The sequence below is a fragment of the Rhea pennata genome, chromosome 8 (assembly GCF_028389875.1).
Source record: "Rhea pennata isolate bPtePen1 chromosome 8, bPtePen1.pri, whole genome shotgun sequence".
NCBI classification, from domain to species: domain Eukaryota; kingdom Metazoa; phylum Chordata; class Aves; order Rheiformes; family Rheidae; genus Rhea; species Rhea pennata.
The window spans coordinates 37141597-37153615 of NC_084670.1; the positions used below are offsets into that span (position 1 = coordinate 37141597).

The 12019-nt window shown below is 47.6% G+C and overlaps 1 pseudogene; it reads left to right on the plus strand.

The window, feature by feature from the left end:
• Positions 1-12019, plus strand: part of LOC134143745 (DNA polymerase epsilon catalytic subunit A-like) — a 33753-nt pseudogene continuing 21734 nt past the window's right edge.

Genomic DNA, 12019 nt, shown 5'->3' on the forward strand with positions numbered 1-12019 from the left:
ATGGAAGCGGTGATTAAGGTAATTCAAACGTGCGCGAAGGAATGGGGAACTTCTGTGAAGTCGAGCGCAATTTCGGCGTGTGTTGAACGCCTAATCCAGGAGGGTGCTGTGCAGCGCCCTGCGGACATTCTTATCTCATCAAATTGCCCTCGGTGCTCCGAGGTGTTAGCAGAGTGGACTATGTCCGGCCACTCGGGAAAAGACCTTAGGGCTTGGGGTGTTGTGCTTACCCTGCTTCGCCGAGCGCGGGAGGAGCAGGAGACTTGGCAGGCAGCACGGGGCTTGCTGTATGACTCACAGCCGCGAGGCACCCAAACGGGGGACCCCTCGAACTCGCCGGGGGTATCCAAATCGGTGATGCAAGCGGCTGACAGCGCCGATGAGGACCATTTGTCCCCATTGGAGCCGCAAGTTCTGCCGGTGCAGCCTGTGTCGGCTGCAGCGCCGCAAACGCGTAATCTTACACCTCCTGGTTAACCTTGGGAGGAGTTGCGAGCCGCCCATTACATTCCGAGCGAGGGAGGATTGCCTCCTGTCCTGGAAGAGCCTGAGAGTGAGGTAGACGCCTCGCTTCCATCGGCCCCCATCGACAGGTGTCCGGTGGTGCCTGCCGACGAATGGCTACCGGGGTGCTTGATTAAACCTAATTGGGGAGCCGAGGGAGCACCGGGAGGAGAGAGGAGCAGGACAGAAGCTGATGCAGACATGCAGAAGTTAACGGAGCAGTTGCGGCGTATGCGCGGTCCATCAGCGGCTGCGCACTCGTCTGAGCGACAGGATGTGGGCACAACGAGGGCGGGGGGTGAAGGAGAATGGAAAGAACAACAGGACGTGGGGAGAGGTGGTAGTCAAGACAACCCAGACAGTCAAGGCCACTCAGAACTTAGCTCAGACTTGCGCAAGGTGCTCGAGGTGCTGCAATGATTGGAGGAAGAAGTTGGGAGGCAGAAACGTATAGTGCAGCAAGGGGGTGGGAAGCGAAGCAGTGACGCAATCCAGGTGCCCAACTGGGACCTTGTTGCTAAAGATGTGTTGCTATCTGGTTTGGCCGTCCGCCCGGGAGCAGCAGTACAGATGTTTCCTGCGACTGTAACCACAGCGGGGACGGAGTGGCGGCCTTGGGATGCTAAAGTGATTACACCATTGATTAAAACAAAGGCAGAACACGGCCTGAATCACCCGCTCACGCAGGCAATGCTTGATAACCTGTTGGGTGCAGGCCCGGCCACCCCGGCGGACTGTCGCCAATTAGCGCAGATGATTTTAACACCGACTGAGAATGTCCTGTGGAAAGAGCAGTGGGCGAGTAGGCTACATCAAACGTTGATACAGGCGACGCAAGATCCACAGAGCCCCCTCAGGCACTCCACTTTGGGGCGCTTGAAAGGGTCTGATGCAGGGCTAACCGCCCAACAGCAAGCGGCCGGTCTACGGACTGCAGAATTGAATGCCACAGCGCGGGCAGCCCGTGAAGCGTTCAATGATCTGCAGCGTTATGTGAAACCCCCCGAACCATGGACACAGGTGAAGCAAGGATTAACGGAAAATTTTGCCGATTTTTGCAACCGTTTGCAGGCCTCCCTAGAATCGGCAGCAACCTTGCCGGGGGAGGCCAAGAACGCAATTATGCTGGAGTGTATTCGTCAGCAGGGCAATGAGCAGACTAAGAGCGCACTGCTCACGGCGCCAAAAGGAGCGTCGATAGGGGCAACCATAAAGCATGTCTTGGAGCATGCCCAGAATGTGCTGTCCGGAGTAACTTTTCCTCGCAAATGCATAGTGCATTTGTGCCCCACTCTAGTGTGCTAGCGGCCATGATAACGAAGATGCGGACGGCCGCTCTGCGTATGTTCGGTACCGAACCCTCCACTCTCTGGCTCCCATATAAAACCCAGTGCTGGGAGGAGCAATTATGCAACCAGGAAAAAATAGTGCTAGCTTTAGAAGGATACCCTGGGAAGATACGATGTGGGCCAACGCTCCAAGGTTGGACTCACTTGCGCATTATTCACCCATCCGTGTCAGTCCGGGTACTGACGCGACCTCAACCAGGCCTGACAGTCTTTACAGACGCCTCGTCGCAAACGGGCCGAGCGGTAGTAGTATGGCAAGACAAGGGTGAATGGCAGTCTGTTTCTGCCCAGGATACCGCTCAATCAGTACAATTTTTGGAGGCTAAAGCCATGTGCCTGGCTCTCGACTTACCGTATGAGGGCCATGTAAACATTGTCACAGATTCTATGTTTGTCTTTAAGCTCCTGGCCTCCATGGCCACGCCCGGCTGGGCGGGCACGGATATTGCCTGTATGCTTGAGCGCCATCTACAGGATCGCGGAAGTACTGTGTCCATATTACATGTAAAGAGCCATTCCAATGTCCCTGGATACTACCAAAGGGGTAACGCAGTGGCAGACCAAGCCGCGACGCGGGTGTACACCCTTCAGGACGCGCGCGCACTCCATGACCACTTTCACATAGGTGCACATGGACTAGCCAAATCGTGTAACATTTCTATCTCGGACGCCAGAGCAGTGGTAGCCACCTGCCCATACTGTCAACATAGCCCTTTGTGGGGGGCGGGAGTTAACCCCCGAGGTCTAGAGCCTAACCAGATCTGGCAGACTGACTTTACCTAGTATGCGCCCTTTCAACCGCAAGCGTGGCTTGCCGTCACCATTGATACGGCCAGCACGTACCTTGTAGCTACCTGTCACCGTAAAGCAACCGCCAAGGCCGCACAATCTCATTGGGAAACAACCATCGCTGTCTTGGGACTTCCTGAGGTCATCAAAACAGACAATGGATTTCAGGACAGCCTCGTGTCCTCCCCTCACAATTGAGGACACTAGTGCCAGAACCTCTTGCGAGCTTCTCTTCTCTGGAAAAGTGTCTGGCTTTGTTGCTCATTCTCGAGTTTCTTTGCAGGGCTGTGAACGAGAAGTGTCATCCTTCCTCTCCAAGAAGTTTCAAGGGAACATTTCAAAGCTGGAAACTGTCCCCAAAGAAGATTTGGATCTGGTCAGTATTCCTCTGCCTGCTGTACTATTGAATAACCCTAATCTTTCTTTCTTTCTTTCTTTCTTTCTTTCTTTCTTTCTTTCGAGCTCAAGTGGAGTAGAAAGGGGCTAAGCAGTAAAGGGAAGCAGTATGCTTACCTTTAATCTTCAAGCACTGTTTGCCTTGCATATCATGAATAGGCTAATTATTGCTTATTGATAGTAATTGCTTATTATAGTAATAGTAAATAAAATATATGTTCTGCTCCAGCACATAGTCTTTTTCACAGGATGCTCAAGAAACTTCCTGAGCTAGAAATGGTTGGAGATTAAGAGTGTTGTGGCAGAGGGAAATACTATACATTTACTCTTTCTTGGGTGTGTACTGGTGATTGCGCTTGGAAACAGACAACAAGACAAGATGGCCCTTGTTGTGAACTGGCATAGCTCACATGTTCTTCGCTGGCTTACGTGCTTGCTAGCATCTCTTCTCGCTCCTAGTCTTTCCATCCAATTACTACCTCTTCTTTGGCCAGTTCTTCCATGTGTGCCAGTATAATTTGCCTTCCCAACGCTTTCTTACTGTTAGCAGTCTTCCCTTTCCCTCATTACTCTTTTCCACCCTTAGCTGGCACTGTCTTGTTGCTTTGTAGCCAAATCACTTGGTGGGTCTTAAGCAGAACTACATTAAGTTATCCTTCCACACGGTGGATGACTTGGTGAAGGTGCGGAAAGAGATCTCTCCTGCTGTGAGGAAAAACAGTGAGCGAGACCAGGCGAGCGATGTCTATACGTCTATGCTGTCAAGGAAAGAGGTCTCCTTAGGACGGTTGGCCCATGGGCTTATTAGGATTCCCCTAGTCACACAGACTAAAAAGTACAAATGAGAATTCCAATCTTCTCTTTGGTTTACTACACCTGATGTCTGATTTCAGTTGAACCATTTCAAAGGCAGAGGAATCTAGTGAAGTGAGCACTCCCTGCCCAACTGAGAGGTGTACATTTTTTGTTCCAGGTGATTCCTTTGGTGCCCAACTATTCTTAAACTCGTTGCTATGCTTTATAAATCCAGTGCCATAAGAAACCTTTATTATAAAGGCATAGAGGTAATAAGTGTTTTTTGCCTGCACAACATTTCCTCACATTCTGTCAATCCTGATGACTCTTTTTCTCAAAGGGGGTTGTTGCATTAAAGAGAGGCTTTTGTTATGCCGTTCTCTCCTGTTAATGAATTTTGCTGTTTGGTTATCAGTGGGTACCACTGTTGCTACATTGTCTCCTACAGTCAAGCCTACTGGGTCTGAGATGTGCATAAACCTACTTACGTAAATTAGTTGGTAATCTAATGAGAACTGCTCGTTAAATCGTATTCTAAAGCTGATTTGAGTTTAATGTGTTTGGTCATATTCAGGATCCGGTTGTTCTCGCCTTTGACATTGAAACTACCAAACTCCCTTTGAAGTTTCCTGATGCAGAGACAGACCGGATCATGATGATCTCCTACGTGATTGATGGGCAGGTAATGGAACAACAGTTCTTTTCTTCATGCTTCGGAGCAAAATACTAGACAGCAAACGAGCATGTCACCTTTGGCCGTCTCGTCCCTGGCTTGCTTTGTTGCTAGTTGCTTGGTCTATATGTAATGTCTGTGGAAATAAAATTGAAGTCTAGTCTGAATGATGCATAAGGATTTCCTCGTTTTTTATGTTGGAGAACCCAGCTAAGGCTACTGGTGCCCCTTTTGAGGGGCAGTAGTAATTCGGATAGTATAGTCCTTAAGTTGTCTCCCTTTTGGCACCCTGAGTTGACTGTAAGCAATTGTTCAGAAGGTGACCTCCAAAGAGTTGTTCCCACTTGACAAAAGCTCTGCGTATCAAGCTGTGCAAGGATTATCGCATCGATGGAAGACTATTTCATCCTTTAGGCAGTGTGTTCTGGTTGTTCAGGAACGTGTCCTTGGTGTAGCAGGGATCTGAGTCCTCAGTAACTCTTCCTTTGTCAACTTTCTAGGGCTATCTGATCACAAACAAGGAGATTGTCTCTGAGGATATTGAGGGCTTTGAATTTGCTCCCAAGCCGGAGTGTGAGGGTCCATTCTGTGTCTAATGAACCAGATGAGGTAAGTAGGTTCTACTTGGGAAATAAGGCTGCTTTTTATCTGCCTTGGTCTCTTGTAGGCCAAAGAGAGCTTGTCACCCAACAGAGTGTATCTTTGGGGAGCACAGCGGACAGTCACAGTGCTGGTGATGCTTTCATTTCATGGTGTGATGATGAGGCAGATCGGGTTCTAGCTAGGTCAAGAGCAGAGGGGAAGGACTTCATCAATTGTATTATATCCAGTGCCTGCCTGCAGGAGGTGAATTTGCTGAGTGTTTGTGTTTGTGGGGGAGATGTTTTTTGTTTTTGTTTTTCTTAATCCTCTGTTGCATACTAGGCTCGTTTAATCCAGAGGTGGTTTGAACATGTCCAGGAGACCAAACCTACTATCCTTGTCACATACAATGGAGACTTCTTTGACTGGTAAGATCAGGAATGAAAACTGACCTGGTTTCTAAAAGGAAATGTTGTCTAGGCCATGGGGTGAGATCGGATACCAGCCTGTATGTCCTTTGTCTGGGGGTCACATAGCGGCCACGTGTGTTCTAATCTATGCAGACAATCCAAGCAGTTTGGGAACCTGTTTACATCCTGATTATGTGCTCTTTACATGGAGTGCTGGGCTGAGTCTTGGATCGCCAGCCTGCAGAGGACTGTCAAAGAGGGGGAGGTGGAATTCAGAACTTTTTTTTCCTTTTTTTTATCCTGAGCAGAGCTATGTTTATTGGCTTTGAAATATGAACTTCTATAGTGTCCCATCAGTTGGTCCTGGGATTGCTGAGCTACTTCTAAATCGTTGTTGATTTGGCAATGTTTGTATACTGATGACCTCAGTAACTGGAGAACAGGCAAAGTGTCAAAAGAGAACTGCAGAACAATAGGGAGACCAGAGCAGCCAAGCCTTCGGGGAGCGAGGGAAACTCGATCATAATGTTCTGCCTCCTGGTATAGGATGTAAGCAAGCAGCTTCCTTCATGCAGTAGCTCTGCCCTACAGGGAGTTTCCACTGTGGCCAGCTCTCACGGGTAAGGTCTGGAGCAAAGGAGACTTCACAAGAAAAATTCCTCATTAAGTAGCTTACAAGAAAGTAATTCTGAAACCCTTGGGATGGAGTTGGGGTGGAGGAAAGGGATTGCTTTGTTTCTTCTCTTCTGCATTGTCTTTCTCCTCAGGCCTTTTGTGGAAGCAAGAGCAGCAGCTCATGGAATTAATATGTATCAGGAGATTGGATTTCCGAAGTACAGCCAGGGAGAATACAAAGCACCGCAGTGCATCCACAGGGATTGTCTGAGGTACCGAGTGCTGCCTCTGTACCGTATAGCTGCATCTTTATCTGTTAAATTTGTATAAAATGCCTACAGTTGATGTATTTGAATACTGCCCCTTTTCCGTCTCTGTGCACTGCTATCATGTGTTTCATCTTATTAGGAAAGGGCAACCTCATCTTTGGTTGTGCTGCTTCTACTCCATACTCCGTTGTGTGCCATTAGCTACAGAAGTTACGTCTTCCCCACACTAGCCTGAACGACTAACTCTGTTTATACAGTCTGCTGGTGGCTGTCACTGGGGGGTTGAGAACTGTCCTGGATAGCAGGTAAAAGGACAGGATAAGACCAAACCGTTGTAGTGGGCACAGGGCCTTTTTCTAACCCAACAGCCTGCCTAGCACAGAGAGGAAAAGAAAGGGTGTGTGTGTGTGTGTGTATGTGCAGGAGAGGGCTGTCTGTCTTGGCAGTTGTGACTTGAATGTTTTTTCACATTGGAGCAGTGTCCAGACTCTGGAAAACAACTGCCTCTCTTTGCAGTCCTGCTGATACCTCCTCCTGTGTTTAAATGTTTATCTCTGAAGTCTCTGAAGTTTGAGGGCTGAGAAAAATCTGAGCAATAGAAATGATCTGAATAGCAGAATTTGTACGAGTCAGGATTTAAGAGCATGGGTAGATATGCAGACTGTCTAAAGCTGTGCAGCTTCTTATTCCACTGCACTTGGATGTTCTGCTCTCACCTTTCCCTGTTACAGTAATCAAGATCTTTTTGTACGTAGCAGCCCTTTCTGAAGTGCAGGGCTGTCTCTTGGTAGACTGGCATTTTCATTATTCTGTCTAGGTGGGTGAAGAGAGAGAGTTACCTGCCGGTGGGAAGTCACAACCTGAAAGCAGCAGCGAAAGCAAAACTGGGTTATGATGCAGTGGAGCTGGACCCTGAAGAGATGTGCCGGATGGCTACGGAGGAGCCTCAGGTATTCCCACCCTGTGCTGTATCTCTGGGCATCTGCAATATTAGTGAACCTTTGAGTTAGAGCTTTGTGAAATCCTTTAAGTTAATGCAGTGTCTTTGAGAAGTTGTCAGTGTATCTTGCTGAATTTCAGACACCTGAAAGAATTTAAGCTTAGGGAAGAATAGAATTTCTTTGATGTGTTTCTGGCATTGGCGTTGCACTGTATATTTGTGTTATTTACACTTCTGCAAAATGGTAGTACTCGGGGCATTGCAACGGAGCAGTAGTTTGCTAGTGTCCAGGAGACACCTTAATGAGGTTTCTACTGAAGCCCCGGAGATCTCTGTAAGCCAAGAGTGGCCTCCTGACCACTGAGGAGTGGCATCTGTGCAGATATGTGGCAGTGAGCTCATCTTCCCCATTTCTGCTAATTCGGAGCTGGCTTATGTAATTCGGGTTAAAGCAGAATGTCGTCTTAAGCCAACTTATAACTCTTTACATGCTGGGATGTTTGTATGCAGAAATATACCTTTTGCATCTTCCTGCTGATTTCAGCCTTTCCTTGTTTCCCGTTGTACATGTTAACTGCTGTATTAAATGTGACTGGGATTGATTTGTCTTTCTCCTCAACAGACTCTGGCCACCTATTCAGTGTCTGATGTGGCTGCTACCTATTACATGTGTATGAAGTATGTGCACCCTTTCATTTTCGCGTTGTGCACCATCCTTCCCATGGAGCTTGATGAGGTGAGCGCATGCCTGAAACAATTTCTTTTCTGGGCAAAGAGCTGCATCCTTCCTGCAACAGTGACACATTGGCAATAGAACTGATTTCTACTGTTTGGATAGTTTTTCACAAGGAAAGTAGGGAAAGTAGTCTCCAAATGCACATCCTTTCTGCAGTACAGCAGTCATAGCTGTTTTTCCATAGACCAGTTATGGGTAGCCTAAGTGAAGGAGTTGGTTTTGTTTCCTTACTGTGCTCCTTCTTGCCTTGGGCTTCACTACTGCCTGAATAAACGCATCATGTTGGGCACCAAATCAAACATTTAAGTTCAATGATGCGGTGATAAGGCCAGCAGCACCCTTTACAGCTCTTCTTTCTACGTCCAGTTTTTGTTGTCTGTCTTTTACAGGTGTTAAGAAAAGGTTCTGGGACACTGTGTGAGGCATTGCTGATGCTTCAGGCCTATCCCGCCAACATCATCTTCCGCAACAAGCAGGAGCAGGAGTTCAACAAACTTACAGATGATGGCCATGTGCTGGACTTGGAGACGTATGTAGGAGGCCACGTGGAAGCTCTGTAATCTGGGTTTTTTCGCAGTGACATCCCTTGCTGCTTTAAAATGGTAAGGACACAATCAAGGTGTTGCAATGGAGGCTTTAATATGGTAATGCAATGATGCTCTTCTTTCTGGAGAACATGGCAGTAGGGAATAACCCTCCAACTGGAATTACCATCCTCTGTTCTTTTGGGGGATACCCAATAGCAATACCTATTATAAAACTTTGATATCTAATTCATGGCTTGAGTGCATGAACCTGCTTAGAGTTTAGGTGGGAAGGGTTGGAGAAGTTGCTCCTCATGACCTCAGGCTGGCTATTGGGTAAAGACAGTGTTACAGCAACGAGGGTGGTTCATTGCTCTTGTGTGGGTTTGTTTATTGGTTGGTTGAAGGGTTTTTTTGGGGGGGGAGGGGAGGGTTGGTTTTCTTTGAGCCAGTGGTTGTTGGCAGAGATGGCTCTGTTTTTGTCTCGTCAGGATTATATCTTTGTCCTTCTCCCACTCAAGCCAAGCTTCTTTTGCCCTCTTCATTTGGCCTCTTTTACCTGTTTCTGATTGGTGCTACTGTCTAGATTGTAAGTTTTAGAGGCTACTTCTCTCTTTGCTGTGTGATACACCACACCTCAGTGCTGTTTATTTTAGTGGCCTTAATCTCCTAAATGATCTTAAGGGAAAGTGCACTGTGAATTTAGAAGGATCTTAAATCTAACTCCTTGGCCCCTTAGAGCAGTGAGATGTGTGAGCAGCTGACTACTGGGTCAGCCCCGCCTCATAAGTGTTGCCCTGTGGAACATACATGCAATCTTCTCTTCTTGTTAGCTGCCCTATATAGCGTCCTTTGCAGGAGAACTCCAAGGGCCGGGGAGCAGCCACCATCTCTTCTCTGCTTTGTGTTTTGCCCTAGTGCGAGTGGTGTAGACTTTTGTGAGCTGTAGAGTTCTTAGCAGAAAGCCACCGTCCTTCAGTTCTAGAGAGCTCAAGTTGGCTGTGGAGGTCAGGCCAGCTAATTGGCCAACATTATCTGCCTGCTCACATCGGAGCTGATCAGTGAATGAAGGGGCATTTCGAGATGCCATTCAGCTGACCTGTTTCAGACATCTGCCCTTCAGATGAGATGAACTGCTCTCTACCCATACTGAGACATGCTCTGCTAAGCAGTGAGCCCGTTTTCAAATATCCCCGAAGCTACGCTGGAGCATGGATAATCTTGCAGAAGCTGTCACCCCCTGCCACCCTTCCCTGGGCGGTGTGCGAGGATGGGTGTCGTGCCTAGAAGAGGTCTCAGTATCATTCCTGTATCCTTGCAGAATCCTGCTGCCTTTGACTTCCTGGTGCAGCATGTGGAGAAGACGCTCCAGCATGCTGTCGAAGAGGAAGCAGGTTTGCCATTGGATCAAGTCACCAACTTCCAGGAGGTCTGTCGTCCTGCCTCAGCCTGCAGGGCCAGAGGCATGACTGGGCTTTCCAGGGAGAGCAGAACTGTGAGGATGGAGTTGCAGCACGTTTCTTTAGGCAAGCCTGGGTCCTGTGCACATATGTTGGTGTTGTATAAGAACTTTCTTCAGCTTTGAGTTCTGCTCCATGTACATCTATGCCTGATTTCTCATATTAATGAAGAACTGGCGTAGGCTGGAGGCAAGGCTGATTTTTGTCATCCTGAATATGTCTGGTGAGACAACACATGTTAAAGATGCCTGTTTAGACTCATTTGATACTCCATGGAGAGAGACAGGAAAAACTTCTCTGTAGACATTTGCAGTGTAGATGAAACCTACCTTGGAGGTCCAAAAGAAAACCTTAAACAGTGGTGGTTAAAGAAGACTCGCCGCTGCCACTCTTCTTAATCCTATTCGTTTAGTTCTTCATACTCTTCCTGTGTTCCCCAGAATCAGTGGCAGGTGTCTCTGTGCATGTCGGAAGTAAAGGACCAAATATAGTGCATATGTGACTGCATCATTAATTCCTTCTTGTTTGAATTTTACTTCTTTACATCTCCCCGCAGGCTTGTGATGAAATCAAAGTCAAGCTGAATTCCCCGAAGGATGTTCCTAACGGAATTGAATGCCCCCTTATCTACCATTTAGATGTAGGGGCCTTGTACCCCAACAACATTCTGACCAACAGGTTGCAGGTGGGTAACCTCAGTCCAGTCAGGAAGGTGTCTTCTGTTTTGTCTTGCAGATGGTCTAGGTAGTCCCTCTGATTTGATCCCCTTAGCGGCAAACAATAAACTTTCTGCCCTGGACAGGGGGATAAAATAAGGCTTGGTTTCAAATCCAGTCGGGCTGTTACAGTTTTCAGGTGTACAGAGCTGAAAGGTCTGTCCAAGGTAGAGCAATAGCTTTAGCTGGCTTCTTCCAAAGAATAGTCATTGTTCTTGCTGTAACTTGTGTTCTAAAAAGCTTCTAGAAAGGAGAATTTACTGAACATCACCTCTGTGATGTTCACATTTGTGTTCTTCTAGTACCCAACATCTGTTCATTCTGGCATATGTCACTGGAGACAGTTCTGTTTTCTCTAACATGGGTGTGCCTGACCTGTGTCCAGCCCTCAGCAATGGTGGATGAGGCCATGTGTGCTGCCTGTGACTTGAACAAGCCAGGTGCTAATCGTCAGTGCCGGATGACTTGGCAGTGGAGAGGAGAATTCAGTAAGTGTAATTCTGCTGTCTGCTTTGTCAAGTTCCCTGTTGCATTGCAGCATGGATAGAGCTTGCAGTGTGAGCTGAAGACACAGAGACCACTTCCTGTTCCTCCCCTGGAAAGCTCCTAGTTGCTGTTCCTTTGCAGTGCCTGCAAGCCACAGCGAGTATCACCACATCCAGCAATGGCTGGAGCCTGAGAAGTTTCCTCCTCTGTATCCAGATGGAGCACCCCGGGCGTTCCACGAGCTTTCCCGTGAAGAGCAGGCCAAGTATGAGAAGAAGCAACTGGCAGGTAAAAATAAATTGCGTTATCTGGAGCAGGTTTTTGCTGCGTAGACTATAAACACCTCATTAATTACTTCTCTCTCAGGTCTGGGGCTATTTAGTTCATGCTGGTGCAGACTGAATTTGATCTCAGTTTTATGCTGCAACAGTTTTCCCCTAGGATCCCAACCAATTCCTGTACCCTTTCTGAGGAGGAGGCAAGTGCTGTTTTTTGTCTCAGTGTTTCTCTTTTCTCACTGAGAGCCATGTATTTGAGCTGAGACACATGAAAGGTGGTTTTTGTTTGTTTTTTTGTTTGTTTGTTTTTGTTGTTGTTCTTTAATGAGCGCCCATTAAAGCATGACAGTGAAACACATGCATCAATATCCTTTCACTTTTTGCTCCTAAAGTGCTCAGCAGAAGCATCTAGGTAGTGGGGGCTCTGAGCAGAGGCTGAATTTGTGGGTGAGCCCTCATGGCCAATTTATTTTCCACACACACCTCTGCATCTCTCT